Genomic DNA, 14407 nt, shown 5'->3' with positions numbered 1-14407 from the left:
TTCAGTCAGCGAAGCGGGCGAGTACGGCTAGTATTCTTATTAAAAAATTGAAAACAAAAATATTTGTCACGTAATTTACAAAACATGTCCGGGCACAAGCGACAAGCACTTCGCGACAAAAACAAATTGCCAATGACGTGTATTGGTCTACTCTAAGCACTAAAGCACTTCAGCTTTCAACGTTAAACTTCAAAAGCACGCTAAAAGGGAACGTGACGTGGACTCTAAAATTTCAATTATCGTAAAAACGTCGATGCGAAACGTGCTTTTTACAAAATATAACTTTGTATTTTTTTTTAACCGACTTCAAAAAAGGAGGATGTTCTCAATTCGGCTGTACGTTTTTTTTTCTTACGTTTGTTACCTCATAACTTTTGACTGGATGAATCAATTTTGATTATTCTTTTTTCATTAGAAAGCTGACCCTTCCCGTGTGGTTCCATTTCAATTTGGTCCAGTTCTGATAATGGTATCCATCAGAAAACCTAAGTCTTAAATTTTTATTAAGTACGTGCGCGACAAATAGACGAATAACTCAATAACTCAATATCACGCCAACCGATTTCGATGATTATTGTTTTTAGCGTATATTAATTTTTTTCCTAATACCTTTTTTATTTGAAGTCGGTTTTTCTTAAAGCATGTCTATTTACAATTATTTGTTCTCATGGTCTGCTTTTTTTTAATTTTGTATGCTTTGCATGGTATGCTTCTTTTTTAAATATAATAATATGTATTTTAGCGTGCTATTTATTTAAAACACTTTCGTTGGAAGTAGCGTCGTATTTGCTCTTTTTAATTTGCTTTAAATTTTTTATTTATTTATATGTATTTAAGCGTGCTATTTATTTAAAACGATTTCGTTAGAAGTAGCGTTGTATTTGCTTTTTTTAAATTCATTTTTTATTTTTATTTATATGTATTTAAACGTGCTATTTATTTAAAACGTTTTCGTTGGGAGTAGCGTCGTATTTACGATTCATGTTACCGTCGCCATATTAGCCTTTTGACCTTATTAAAACGAGCGACTGGAATTGGCCCGCATCCTGACGATCCGAGTCTGGTTACTGACCGCAGATACGAATTATACATTTTGAATTTCGGAGTACATCAATCATAATTCAAATTCAAATTCAAAATCATTTATTTCAACTTAGATGTCAGCATAACACACTTGTTGAATGTCAAAATCTATATATTAATACGTGAAGCAAAAACTTTGTATCCCTTTTTACGAAAATTGCGCGGACGGAGGAGTACGAAATTTTCCACACTTATAGAGAATATAGAGAAGAAGTGCACAATGCTAATATTTTTTTTTAATAATGCATAAAAGATACATTAAATCAATAAAGAAAACATTACACACACTACATACCATGTATTTGATGCACACACGCATGCATACTATTTATTGTCAAACTTTTGTTCTTGACGTCTGTTGTCAAATTGAAAATAGATTAAATATTGTTTGTCTTTATTAATATTTTTATAGTGTAGTCTTGGCGAAATTTGTGAGTATAGAAGTATAAAATACAATCATAATAGGGTACAGACTTACAATTCCAATTAATTATAGTCGAATTTCGACTACTTTTTTTTTTTTTTTATTGCTTAGATGGACGAGCTCACAGCCCACCTGATGTTAAGTGGTTACTGGAGCCCATAGACATCTACAACGTAAATGCGCCACCCACCTCGAGATATAAGTTCTAAGGTCTCACTATAGTTACAACGGCTACCCCACCCTTCGAACCGAAACGCATTACTGCTTCACGGCGGAAATAGGCGGGGTGGTGGTACCTACCCGTGCGGACTCCCAAGAGGTCCTACCACCAGTGATTACGCAAATTATAATTTTGCGGGTTTGGTTTTTATTACACGATGTTATTCCTTCACCGTGGAAGTCAATCGTGAACATTTGTTGAGTACATATTTCATTAGAAAAATTGGTACCCGCCTGCCGGATTCGAACACCGGTGCATCGCGTCATACGAATGCACCGACGTCTTATCCTTTAGGCCATGACGACTTCAATATTCAAATAAACAAATAAAAGTCGATGATAGTGAACAACGAATACGCTCTGTTACATTCAACTAAAATAAACAAAGTCGAACTTGACCCAGTTGTTATAATGAGTATTATTTAGTGAATTAATACGAAAGACACACACTGCACGCGACGTGCCTGCTTGCGTTCTTTCAATGCATTCATTATGCCGTGAGGTGGGGTCTTACTGTTAGAGTTTAGAGGTAAATATTTTTCGGCCGACCCGGTGGCCTTCCTGGAAGATAATCGTGAACGATCTTCGTCAAATCTAAGTGAATCTCTTGTACGTTGTAAGGTAAATAACTAAAACTTCAAATTCATCTACTAACGTAGGTTGTCTTTGAGATCCAGAGAACCATTTAACACCAACAAGGCCTTCCAGTCTTTGGACAGCACGTAAAATGAAAAAAAAGAAGAAAAATACAGAATTTAATCATTAATATGGTTTTTAGATGTATCCGGTCTAATATCACAAGTAAAGATTAAGAGTATAATATATACTTCAAAGTGTTTTTAATTTTTCTCCAGTTGTAGACTAAATCACTTTTAAGACTTATTACTCGTCATTATTTTATAACAGGAATTATAAAATTTTATAAAGTATAATTTTATACGTTTTCGTAACGAGCACGCTTACAATGTAGCCCCAACTTTACCTGCCAGCCGATATCAAATTATGCGGCTATGCGGGTGGTGAACTGATGTATGACGCGCCTTCACCACACAATATGTTTATGGCTGTTAAGATTTACATTAACATATTTTCCAATTTAGATAAATCATAATTTCTGTACGCTTTGAGCCCGCACGGGGTGGTATCACAACCCCGCTAATTCTCGCCGCGAAGCAGACATGTGTTTCGGCTCAAGGCAATTCGTGAAGTTATTGTATAGATAAATGGAGATATTTGTTAGTTAGAAATAAAATATAAGAGTCTGAATAGTTCAAAATGCGTGACAGAATCGATCAAAAGTATTCGCTTGTAGCGGAAGCCATTAAAGAACACAAGATAAAAGATGCCTGAACTGCTCTAACGACATTTTCAAAGTAAATTTTCATTTCAATAAAATCTGAAACCAATATTTAGACCGACGGTTTAGCGAGAAATTTCAACATCTAGTTAAAAGATCTTCCCTTTAATGAATTACCCTAAACGCTAAACCACTAAGATAGAGAAAAATAATTGGTATCTATTTTTTTTTTCATTTAATAACTTAGTATTTTTGCGTAGTCGCGAGTTAACTTGGTTTTTTTTTTAAACCATATTTTGTTCATTTAGCTATCTATCAATGCCCGTAACATATTTGTCCAATGTTATTAAACGGATACTCATGTAAATATAAATATAATTTAATCAGACTATTTCTAACGGGCAGATAGACACAGTCAAATTGATTGGTTGGTAGTCCTGAAAAAACCGGACCAATACATAACCTAAAACCCTAAAGAAAATAGAGACTTCAATTTTATTACACAGAGTACTTTGTACAAGACTTGAACGATAACTCAATTCAATGTTTTTAACAACAGAAATGCCGCTAGCCTAATAATCAAGACAATGTCTTCGATCCAAATCAAAATAGAACAAATTCCCTTTGAATAACAACTCCGAAACAACTGACAAAGTCTATAATACCGAATAAATTATTCGTCAGAGAACGTCCTTCGTGTGGATAATTACAAGTTCGTTTTAGGTTTATGTCTTGTGAATATGTTTTTTGTCTATTTACGGGTAAGAACAGATGCTTAGTGAATATTTAGAACGATCGATAATCGATAAGCGCGCTGTTGTTACAGTAACAGGGTGATGTAATATAGAATTTTAAGCTCAGTTGTCATCTGAATGGATAGGACCACTTGAGAAATGAAGCTTTTTAGATACAAACTAATAGAACTCGCGGTCCATCTGCTATTAAGAGGTTAGCCCATAGATATCTTAATGTGAATGCCTCGCCGTGATATACGTGAACGAAATCTCCTTGGTATGGCCCACAGATCATAGAAACAACTGTGTTTCTATGATCTGTGGTATGGCCGCTTTGCGGCCGAAATAGGCAGGATTTCATAAAATTTAAAGGAAGTATGTTAAGGTATACGTGGCCATTGCGATTTAAAATACACCGATTTTTCAAATATTATGTGTATCATCTATGCACAGATTGCTTTGTAGAATTTTAGTGACGCATAACTGAGACACTTGAGTTTCTTAAGCCGTGTAGAAAAAACCCCGCGTCGAACGAGCTACCAGAACTGCTCCAGAAACTGTATTTCTGTGTGCAAAGAAACGTAAACGTCTGTTTTTTTGACAGTATTAAATTGTTTTATTTATGGGATTTTATGACCTGGTAACTAAGACCTTTAAGTCATGTCCTATTTTAATTTATATTCTTATTTTGATGAAAGATTATCTCAGTAAAATGGTGGTCATTTACTGAGATTGTTTGAGTGGACTTTATGGAGGATCCCGAGAAGTTACGTCCAGCGGCTTTGTTTCATTTTCCCACATTTGTGCACTTTCACACATACTAAAGAGCTAATAAACCACCGTTATTACACATTTAAACCTGAAGAAACACTAAATAGACAAAATAAAACAAATCACACAACTTCACTCCTCGCGTTCCCGCCAAGAAGAAGCATTGAATTGTTGAGAGTAATTAGCATAGATTAAACAAAAAAAAAACAAAGTCGACTGTGACTACGATCTGTTTTATACAGAATTCCAAAGATCGAAAATTGTAAAATGAAAATAATAAAAGCTAGATGAAGCCGTAAAATTATTAGTTTTCATTAATCATGAATTTTAAACAAACAAATGTTTGAAAGCAAAACATTATAGAACACGCCTGATAATAAATTTTAGGTATTCAGGTCTCAGGCATTAACGTGAAATACCAAGTTTTGACCTTATCGAGTAAATGCAATAAATTAAATGGTATGTATCTACATAAATGGAAAGGGTAAAGTAATATTTATTGAGACATGAATTCGTTAACGTGGAACTCACGTAATTCGTGACAACAGATTCATAGTTCGAGATTGTGACTAGAGTTTTTGTTTTACGTGAAAAGAACCGTGAAAGGAAATATTTCTGTTGAATTTAACAGGACTTTTTGGCGGGGAACGCGAGGAGTGAACTTGTGTGATTTGTTTTATTTTGTCTATTTAGTGTTCCTTTGGGGTTTATGTGTAATAACCGTGGTTTATTAACTGTTTAGTATCTGTGAAAGTGCACAAATGTGGGAAAATAAAACAAAGCCGCTGGAAGTAGCGTCTCGGGATCCTCCAAAAAGTCCACTGAAAAAGTCTCAGTAAATGACCACCATTTTATTGAAATTATATTTCATCCCATATCGTCGCATCTCATTTCGTTTCATTTCATTTCATGCCATTTTTCATGTTAATCAACTTCATTCTATTTCACTTCATATTATCATTTTTCATATAAAAAAATATAATATAAAAGATTAGGCTGTATGGTATGTCACTTTTGCCTTTCCAGTTCGAAAATTAAAACTACTACTACTGACTGAAAATAACATACAAAATGGCATGGACATAGATTATAGATTATACACTTATTATATTTGAGCGCATCGATGAATATTATCGTGAAACTGCAAAGTAGCAAATAAAACATCTTTAAGCCCGAATGGGTCTAGGGTTTGTCGAATTTAAAGATAGTGAAGTAATGTATTAGGTGTTACGTAAGGAATCTTTCATTTAAACAAAGACTAGAGGCAACGGTTGGTAAATTCGTACAGCTGAGATATGTCACACATAATTAAAATCGTTTTATACTTTTATAATTTTCCCAAATACAGATAACAAGTTTACACAACGCGCCTTTTCTCCCAACATGGCGCTTGACGATGATAGCAATCAGTCAAAAAAATATTTTAACGAGTTTCGGGATTGAGTAACATTTTTTATTAAATTATAATAATAACAGAACTAGGTACGCAGTTTTGGGGAGGAATTTTCACTTAACACCGGGTGGTTCCTGAGCTTGTTCCCACGTCTATGCAATAAAAACGAAATCCAATTATTCGTTTCCCTATAACAGCCCGAATTAATGCAAGTAACAAAACGCACACCTTATTCACTAATGAACGTGTGAAAAAACACACACGCGACAACAGTTGTGAATTTTATTGTTGTTTACGAAACATTACTAAATTACTTACTACTATTTAATTATCGCTGATTACTTTAAATAATTTCATTTGCAAGTTATTTTATTTTATTAGGAAGACAAACAGTCAACTTTAATTATATAAACTCTAACCTTACAACTAAACACCATTTAAATGTCTCCGCATTTAAATAACTACAAACGATTGGGGCGTCGCGTCGCCTAGAATTAAATAATTAAAGTAAAACGTAAAACAAAAACAAAAATAAAAATAAAACAGTTTGAGAAAATAAAAAAACAGAAAAACGTAGTAAATAGAAAATAATTAACTAAATATTTGCATTAAACCATCGACTGACTAATGTTCTCCTAATACTCTTAGTAGAAGTGTTGAAAATGTCCAGTTCAGGGCTGTCAGCTAGAGCATTGAAACTGTTAAAAAAGTATAAAGCTCTTATAAAGTATGCATTACGTCTGTAATTTGTACCACCACGAGGTACTCCGAACTTATGGTACTTACGGAAATATGAATTTACGAATTCATTAAAAATGTATTTTAAGTGAATTCCAGAATATGTATTTGCGTATCAGGTACTTATTTACGCTAAAACCAACCAAACAACCAACTAAATATTATGATAAATTGTCGAGACTGTTTTTAATCAAAATCTTAATCACATTTGATTAACCCGAAAAATAATTTTGCAATAATAAATAAAATATTTTTAAGGACAAATAAAATATTTTTTAGGTACACCCTACATTTATTTAATAGATAGTAAGTTGTTAAATACCTTTGAAATTCCACCTTAGAAACGGATTGCTAATATCCCGCCAAAATACGCGATTGTGGTCGCCGGACGCTTCCTGGCTTTAATGACGTATAATGATGGATAATGGGTGTTATTATGGTAGATGGATAAGCTTAGAGATATTGGTTTTAATCGTGCTAGTTCATTTTGGTCTCAAATGCAGTCACACAATAAACACTAGATAATGACCGAGCTTTGCACGGTTTTTTTTTGATAAATTGTATTTTTTAATAATTATATTTAAATACGAACTACATATTAATAAAATAATGAAATATGAATAAAATTTTTCGATCTTACCGACAGAATAATAAAAAAATATGAACTGGTTATTTAAAGAATAAAATCAAAATTATCGATAAAGTTGTTTATTGAAAACACGAATAAAACAACATTTTGTGAAAATAAATCGTAGCTAGATCTATTTATGTTTCGCCAAATAAAATAAAAAACACGCTATAAACGCTCTATGTTAAAATACACTATAGCAGTCTGAACCAAAAAATATTATCATTACACTTGAATCTCTCGCTGGTTCATGGAAGAATTAAAATTATTGTATTATCATCTGTGTTTTACGCGTGGTCAAATTCTCGAATCAATAAGCAGGATTCAAGTTGATGAAAGTTAAGTGAACAAGTATTGTAACGTAATGAATAGATAGATCAGGTTGAAATAGAGCTGCCTAATTAGGTATTGTTAAGAAATTTCGTTCATTAAGTTTCGTGGTTTAATTGACAGTTTTGATCCCGCTATTTATGTGTAATACACATTTTTTTATAAACTTTAAGACTTAAGAATAAAAATAGAAGACAACAATTGGAATATTCAGTCCTAATAATTATGTCGACCAAAGGTACGAATCTAGGCATATAAGTATTAATAAATCCAGCAAAAACTTTGTAACCGTTTTTACGAAAATTGCGCGATCAGAGGAGTGTGAAATTTTCCACACTCATAGTTTATATAGAGAAGAAGTTCAGAACGCTAGTTTTTTAAAATTATGCATAAAAATACATGACACACACTACCATGTATTTGACGCACAGACACGCATATACATATATCCTCTTTTTTTTATCGTTAGACTGTGGTTAAATTGAGAATAGATTAATATTATTTGTCTTTAATATTATTTATCTGTAGTGCAGCCTTGGCGGAATATGTGATAATAGGGGATAGATAGTCTTTGACAAGAGACGCTTATTAATGTTCAAAAACTTTTTGGCGGGAACGCGAGGAGTGAATTGTGTGATTTGTTTTATTTTGTCTATTTAGTGTTTCTTCGGGTTTAAATGTGTAATAATGGTGGTTTATTAACTGTTTAATATCTGAAAGTGCACAAATGTGGGAAAATGAAACAAAGCCGTTGGACGCAACTTCTCGGGATCCTCCAAAAAGTCCACTGAAAAAATCTTAGTAAATGACCACCATTTTACTGAGATTATATTTCATCTCATATCATCTCATTTAATTTCATCCCAGTTGATTATTGTCTCAAATTAATTATCCTTATCTCATTTCACTCCATAATATCATTTTTCATAAAAATATGAATATACATTAAAATAAGACATGACTTAAAGGTCTCAGTTACCAGGTCATAAAATCACTTAAAAAATTTTTTTTGTTCAAACTTATAATTTTAATTGTGATCGAATTTCCACCGCTGAGCGACCACTAGTTCAAACAAATAAATGATTTTTCATATTTTTTTAATCTTGCAATGTTCTCTCTTCTTTGTTCTCTGGCTGCCCTATCTGCTTATTCAGCAACGATTCCATATTACCGGTAATGTACATATGTTACTTGGTATACATTGGCATTCCTTGAACCAATTAGTGAGAACTGCGATTGGCGCAACGCCCCGTTCACATGGCAATTGTGCCCATGAGGTCGTGTCGCCGGACGCGCGAAGGTCACTCACTCATAAATAATTTATTGTTTTATACTTACAATATGAAAAAGAGGCAATTTAAATTGCATTCGGAAAAGGTTTATCTATACTAATATTATAAAGTGGAAATTGTTTGTTTGTATTGAATAAGCTTCGAAACTACTGATCCGATTTTAAAAAATCTTTCACTGTTTGGAAGCTACACTATTCGCGAGTGACATAGGCTATAACCTTTTTTGAAAAAAAATTTGGGATCCTTAGTAAAACTCCAATAAACCCATGGTGTAAAAAAATTACCTAAAATATTCTTTACATCGCGTGCCCTGCGAAAACTATTGATGATAGAATAAAATAATGTACTACGACTTTGTAGAACACATTATTATTTACAAAAAGTGTCGCGACAGCATATGTCTAACTCTATTATCATTATGCCGCAATAAGTGTTCTTTTATTAAAAAAAATAAAACAACTTCAAATATCATTGAAATTTTTGTTAAAGACCCGAGCGGAGCCGGAGCGGGCCGCTAGTCGTAAATATATTTACATTTCCCTTGGTTCAATATAAAAGTGTTTTTTTTATTATTATTTATTTATAAAATCCATAGTTCTAAGTATTCAAGGTTTGTGGAATGTTTTATTTCGTTTAAAACTTTCCGTTGTCCAGTGGCGTTAGTAAAATAGCCTATTAAATTAATCATTCAGTAAATTATAGTAGTTCAGAGAGGTGTCTCATTGGGTGGATCTGTCTACACGTCCTTAGGGATCCGTCAGATCCAATAACTCTTGCATTAGATACCTTCAGCTCTAACACTAGGAGCAGGCTGAGGAACCCTGGTAACCGTACTCGTCGAACTCGACAAAGAGGTCGACGTGCAACCTAACCCATGCATCAGCCCGCTGAGTTTCTCGCCGGATCTTCTCAGTGGGTCGCGATTCCGATCCGGTAGTAGATTCATTCGCGAAGCAATTGCTCTTGAGTTGTTAGGTCTCCTTCGGAGGCGCTCAGGCAGTTGTTAGCAAATCCCACCCCTCCTGGCTGAGCCTTTGCTCGCCCACCTGTCCTGGTGAAGCTGGAAAGGCCTCCGGGCCACCAGTAATCTTTCAATCATAAAAAAAAAAAGGATCTGTCTAATCATCTCTGCAGTCGGAGGTCTTTATAGCTCGGTTACAATATCTCTGGACCTCGCTGGAATATGAAGCCCCTTCCCGTTTCCCTTTCGCCAGGTCCAGAGATAATGTAGCCCGGTTGTAGTGACCTTTGTAGCTACCACTATTGTATTGCTCGGTTACAATATCTCTGGACCTCGCTGGAATGTGAATTCCCTTCCCGTTTCCCTTTCGCCAGGTCCAGAGATAATGTAGCCGGGTTGTAGTGACCTTTATAGCTACCACTATTCTATAGCTTGGTTACAATATCTCTGGACCTCGCTGGAATGTGAATTCCCTTCCCGTTTCCCTTTCGCCAGATCCAGAGATAATGTAACCGGGTTGTAGTGACCTTTATAGCTACCACTATTCTATAGCTTGGTTACAATATCTCTGGACCTCGCTGGAATGTGAATCCCTTACCCGTTTCCCTTTCGCCAGGTCCAGAGATAATGTAACCGGGTTGGAAATGATTTTTTTACCTACCTATCTGCCAGTAGCCTAGAGGGACTATTCTGGCTTCATTTTGTTGTCCGATCATACGAGCCTCAGACAGAGGATTAGCTAAAATTTGCTCTAATAAAAGCGGTACTTCTCTAAATATATCACCGAATCGGAATCGTGATTCACGGAGAAGATCCGGCGAGAAACCCAGCGGGTTGTGTCGTTAAGTTACCTTTCCAACTCTTCGTTGTATTCGACGAGAACGGTGACTAGTGCTACACTATATACACTTAGTGAATCGGGAGGAGCCGAAAGGTCATGTCTAGGGGGACAAGGCGGCTATGCGTTACTTAGTCGTCTGGGTCGGTGATGTAACTTGCAATTCGTACAGCAAAAGCGCATTAATCTTGTTTCCTTAATACGCCTTTTATATAATGACGACTACCCTGTCAGGTGTGTTACGACCAAGAAGTAAATAACTATAACAATATCAGGTGCTCTATGTAGAGAAAAAGGTAGGTAGGTACCCCAGAACCACCAGTTGCAAGACGATCGTTTCGCGATACCTAATTTGTTACATATTCCTATCGTTAACTTGGCTGTCAGTTGCAATTGTAATGTCGAGGCATAGAAAAAAGAAAAGAAAAAACCAGTAAGTACCAGATTATCTTTTGCTTATCAACAGATTTTCGTGTCTTTTTTTTATTAGAAGTTATTAATGTGCATTAGCTGCTACCAATAGAGAATTTGGAAACATTATTTTTTATTTAAAGGAATTTAAAACTTTAGGTCTGAGTGATTTAGGTCGATTTTCGGTCATTGGATGTTACTGGTTAAAGGAAATTGATAAATCTCCACCGAGGTGTATTCTGCTCAGATAGCGAAATGGAAGCGGTCATGCGTTCCGATTTGAAGGGTGGGGCAACAGTTATATAATACAATTGGGAGTTCGACCTTATTTCTGAAGGTGAGCGGCGGGGTTCAACGTTCTGTGTGCTTATTGCGAGTTTTTTAACGTTCTCGATAGCGTAAAAGTTATCTCAAGTTTGTATGGGTTTGGAACGTTTGCCTACGTTTGCCACTAGGGGCGCTGTTCTCGAACTAAGCACACAGATCCCCAATTCCGCGGTATCCGCATAACTCTTGACCGTCTTCCAAACGTCTATAGGAAAAAAATATTTCCTCAAGTTAAAAAAAATTAAAAATAAAAATTAAATTATTAAATTACATTATTACTGAACGAACATTGATCGTTAGAAACGCTTTTTTTTCTTTATAGTGAGAAAGGCAAAAGAGTTATCTATCTATATATTGTTACAGGCTTAGGTATTTTGTAAACTCAATTCAGTTACATTTATTTTATATTTATTAACTTTTATACCAATAAAAGGCGTAAATATGCGGCCTTGGGAGAGCCGTATATATTTGCACCTTTTGCCGTGGAGATCTTGGGGCCTTGGGGAGCGGAAGCCCGTCAGCTCTTCAAGGAGATTTCCGCATGCCTCATCGACGCCTCAAGGGATCCAAGGGCTGGCGCGCATTTCGGGCAAAGGTTGAGCCTGGCCATTCAAATGCCGCCAGCTTCTTGGACACCCTACCCTGCGAGCGCATCGATTTGGGGTCGATTTTTTACATTATCTAGTTTTATTTTTAGTTTGGTATAAGTATATATAGATATCATGTAGCTTGTTGACTATTTTATCAAGTTACATTTATTATACGAATATCGAAAGCGTTAATGAGTCAGGAGCCGCTCAGAAGATATTCAGTTAAATTTGTTTTAAAAAAAAAAGCAAAGAATGATCCAGTTTTCCAAACCCTCATATATTTTCAGATTGACTAGGTGGTACAGTTGTTAAAGCCTTAATTGTTGCGCCAAGGGTTGTGGGTTCGATTCCCACATCGGGCAAACATTCGTGTGATAAACATATTTGTTTGCTCTTTGTCTGAGTGTTTATTATCTATGTATGAATGCATGTAACCTCTATACGATTTATGACATAAATCTTAAAAGAGGTTAATATGTTATACAGGTGACATAAATGGTAATTTGAATATTGAAACATTAGAAGAAGGAACAATAGATTTCTAATGTTCCTTCTTCTAATGTTTGTATATTGAAATATAAAAAAAACATAAAAACTGGTGAAGCAATAGCATTCAACTTTGTTTCTCTTTATAGAGCAAGTCAGTTTGTGCTATAGTTTTACTAGGCTAAACTTTATTTTGTTGTGAAAAAAATAATACATTATATGTATTTAAACGTATATAAGTATATATGTCAATCTCTGGTACCGATAGCTTATGGAATCTTAATTTGAGGTCGGATATGACCGTGCGTGATTTGTTGCCAGTTTCATTTTTCTTTTTTTCTTTTCAGAAGTACACATGAAAAGAATTCTCTGTATCAAAACGATAACCAGGAAAAACTGCTCTTTATTTCGTTCTAATTAACTTTTGCAAGTCTAACGTACAAAAACCATTCAGAACGAGGAGAAAAGTTTAGATTTTTTTTCTTCTTCCGTACTTCAAATATGGCGGGTTTCTCTCCCTCTAGTTTAGTTGGAAGTATTCGCAAAAATGTTTTGGGGCTTCGTGGACGCAGGGCCGGAGTTAGAATTATAATGATGATTGTGCGATATAATTACTGCGATTTTTTTATGGGCTCCGGTAACCACTTAATACCAGGTGGGCCGTGAGCTCGTCCACACAAATCTATATATATATATATATATAAATGAATTCCTGTTCGTTATTCTCGCTAAAACTCGAGAGCGGCTGGACCGATTTGGCTAATTTTGGTCCAGAGAAGGTTTAAAAGGTAGATAAATATAAAAAAAAATATATCAATCGATAAATAAAATAAATAAATAAAAATTATTTACTACGAAGCACTACAAAGTCTGCCGGGTCAGCTAGTATGCAATTAATAAAAATAAAATAAAAATTATAGCTTGCGAGTTACATTTTTTCGTATAGTCCTTCCTAAACAGTGCTTAGCCCTTTGACTGCCATGCCGGTCACCGGTGACCTACGCGGCGCACTGAAGTAATTATATCGATTTTGTGTTACTAAGCGCCTGCCATGCCTAACTTTGCCTTTTTTTTTTTTTTTTCCACAGGAGAAAATCGCCGGATCCCCACCCGCGCGGCAGGTGGGGTATGTGAGAGTTGAACCTCACTAAAAACTCCTGCCGCTCACAACCGGCGCCCTACCTCGGACCGGGCCGGAACCCAGTCGGGGTTATTGAAACGGCGGGACAGGGTTGACGCAGAGCACATTACATCCATCCCACCGTCGTGCCTAACTTTGCCTTGGTTTGTTTTTAAGGTATATTTTAGAAATAGCTTCATTCTCAGTATCTTCAGATTCCTAGGAATCCTACCCGTTGGGCAGTGATTTTTTTCTTAAGATTGGAATAACAGTTTTTTTACTGGTTTTAAAATAAAAATAAACCAAACGAAAACGGTAATTTGTTGAAAAAATAAATTTAAAAAATCGTTTCTTAAATGCATTTTAAAATGAACCAGTGGTCGAGATTCGACTATAATTAATTGAAATTATAAGTTTGTACACTATCATGATTCTATTATCAAAGACTAATAAACTTCTATAATCACAGCTTTCATCAAGACTACACTATAGAAAAATATTAATAAAGACAAACAATATTAAATCTATTCTCAATTTGACCACAGACGTCAAGAACAAATGTTTGACAATAAATAAATGGTATGCATGCGTGTGTGCGTCAAATACATGGTAGTGTGTGTAATGTTTTCTTTATTGATTTATTGTATCTTTTATGCATTATTTTTAAAAAATATTAGCATTGTGCACTTCTTCTCTATGTTCTCTATAAGTGTGGAAAATTTCGTACTCCTCCGACTGCGCAATTTTCGTAAAAAGGGATACAAA

The 14407-nt window shown here is 34.9% G+C and overlaps 2 protein-coding genes across 2 annotated transcripts in view; one reads left to right on the top strand and one right to left on the bottom strand.

The window, feature by feature from the left end:
* Positions 1-14407, top strand: part of LOC114244944 (ankyrin repeat domain-containing protein 13B) — a 199528-nt gene that overhangs the window by 66870 nt on the left and 118251 nt on the right. The gene's annotated exons all lie outside the window — the stretch shown is intronic.
* Positions 1-14407, bottom strand: part of LOC114244995 (uncharacterized) — a 100326-nt gene that overhangs the window by 6025 nt on the left and 79894 nt on the right. The window lies entirely within an intron of this gene.

This window comes from Bombyx mandarina, chromosome 08, assembly GCF_030267445.1.
Source record: "Bombyx mandarina strain Sakado chromosome 08, ASM3026744v2".
NCBI lineage: Eukaryota > Metazoa > Arthropoda > Insecta > Lepidoptera > Bombycidae > Bombyx > Bombyx mandarina.
This window is presented reverse-complemented; position numbering and strand designations above follow the sequence as displayed.